Below are 2,520 nucleotides of genomic sequence, written 5' to 3'. Positions count from 1 at the left end.
ATAAATAAATACTTTACGGCAAGCCACACCGCGCCGCGGCTCGGGCCTTCGGCATTAAAGGGTACATAAAATAACAATCGCAACGGATCGCGCAGCGGCCGGCGAACGGCGAAGAAAGCGATCCCCGGAGGAGGGGGGTGGGGCGAGAAAAACCCTATACCCGGAGGGCAAGAAAATCCCCCCGGGAGCGGCAAGGGTTTTTAATAGCCATTCGAGGAAATTTCGTTTCGTGCCATGATTTAATCCGTTCTCGGTAGCATTTGCCCTTCCCCGCAGGAGCGTAGAGTTTCCTTTCCCTTTTTACCTACTCCCCTGCGCCGCTCTTCACATGTGGTCTTGTGTGGTGTAGGTAAAACCCACCAGTGGAACCTTCCTCGGAGTCACGGCGTGTGAGTTAAGCCGCATCCTTTCATAACCAACGAAATGCCCGAAGTGTTGCCCGGAGGCGTTGATGCAATATTGTTTTGGAACCGCTGCTAAGCTGAAGCACGATGATGGACAAACAACGGCCAGCATCTTCGAGGATCAGCAATCCAAGCAGGCGAATGATATTCTGCCCGGCTCGCGTCCTTTTACGTTCAACAAATAGTTTGTTATCTACCCGGGTTGTTTTCTTGGAAACGAATGATAAAGATAGCACAATGCGTCAAAACATAATAAAAATTTATTTTTGCCATATCATCCTTGGATTGTGTATAGAACAAGCAACATAAAATATGACGGTAGTATTAGAAATTTCATTTTATATTCAAGCTTCCAGCGTTCGTCTTATAAAAAGTGCTATGTGAATAAAATGTGTACTCTTGATCTGAGAAAGATACAAAAAGACTAAATCCCTTTTCATATAGACTAACAATGTGACATTCACCCAAGCATACAGCTTACAAATGCCTGTTTTTTAAATATATTTTTCTCTAGGTGTTACAAACAAAAGTAAAAAATTAACAAATTTTTGGAAGTCTCAACAGTGTTTGGGAAGCAACCAAAACTTTAGTCTTTTTTGCACAATTTGTTTGTAACTGAAAGAGACCGTTGTCTGTTTTCGCTCTTTTATATACATTTTTCCATCTAGAAAAGTTCCTCTTCTTTGATAGGTGCTTGTTAGCGCGAGTCCGGGTTCGCAGATCCGGACTGTCTCTAACACTAGGATTAATTGCCATACCACTTCTGAGTAATCAACTCCAGTATGGGTTGTATTTGTTTTATAACCTTTTTCCAAGAAAAATTTAAATCCCTTCTGGTATTGGCATGTAGACTCCTCCATGGATATTTAAATATTATCTTTTAATTATTGCTCTCCACAGTTCCAGGAAAATAATTATTGAAGAGGTTTGATTAGGTCAAATATAATTCGCTTTTGAAGAGGAAAATGATTACAGAGGAATTCGCAGTTATTAGAACGTCATCGAAATAGACAGATCGTAATGTATAACAAATCTAATGATGATAACGAAGCACTTAAGTGAGCCGGAAATGGACAACTAGAAAGCATTGCAATGTTGTCTTCTTGGGCCTCAGAGCTCTCAAGGTATTCCCTGAACATAGTTCCCTAACGAAGCGAATCAGTTCCAATGGAATACCAATGCTGACGTTGGCGAGTCCGACAGTAATTACATGAATTCCCCAATTCCCTGTCATCCACCCGTTCGATCAGAATCATAATCAACCCAATCGATCTATGGAAATTCGTCAACCAGTATCGTCTTGACTTGGGGCATAGCATGTGGTTCTTCCGAGTCATCCTGTGGGCACTGGTGGTCCCAACGCTCGTCAGCTCACTCCTACCCTCCAAAAAACCGCCTGCACCTTGCTTCGAACAACGTGGCATTGCGCTGGCCTGGGTGGAACCGTTCTCGTTCTGCGGCGTCGTTTCTGTCATCATCGAGGGAGCTGAGCACTCGCCCAACTACTTCCCGATGTCCTTGTACAGTGGGTGCATGATGGCGTGCGCCAGTGCCGACCTGCAGCAGGTGCAGCTGAAGCTCCAGTGGTGTTCGGACATCGCCGAACCGAGGCTCATGCTGCCAAACTATATCCGCGAGCTGGACATTACCGTCGAGCGGCACAACGATATGTACAAGTTTTACGGATGCGCGATGAACTATCGGACCATGTTCGAAGTAGTGACGAACATTTCGTGCTACCTACCGTCCTGCAAGCTGATGATGTCGCACGTGGGCCAGCGCAGTGAAATGCCTCGTCCATTTGGATACCAGAACTCGTACACGATGGATGAACCGGGACCTCAGTCCATCGAGCCCACTATCTACAGCTATGGCCGAAGTTTGGCGCCCAAGGTTCTTTCGAAATACTGGATTTTCGTGTTTCTAGCAGCGAATAGCCTGGCGTGTCTTATGGTTCCGTTTTAATTAAACCATAAAAGCATTAACTGACGTATTTTATTTTAGTATAGCGAGAAAAAGTATTTCAATCATCTCAACTGACCACTTTCAAAGTGATTCGCCACCCTTTAGACAAAGGCTCCGGAGGAACCTAATTGAAGTGCATCCCTAGGATGTT

This window comes from Anopheles ziemanni, chromosome 3 (genome assembly GCF_943734765.1).
Source record: "Anopheles ziemanni chromosome 3, idAnoZiCoDA_A2_x.2, whole genome shotgun sequence".
NCBI classification, from domain to species: Eukaryota; Metazoa; Arthropoda; class Insecta; order Diptera; family Culicidae; genus Anopheles; species Anopheles ziemanni.
The sequence above is the reverse complement of the archived record's forward strand: the minus strand, read 5'-3'. Positions refer to the sequence as shown.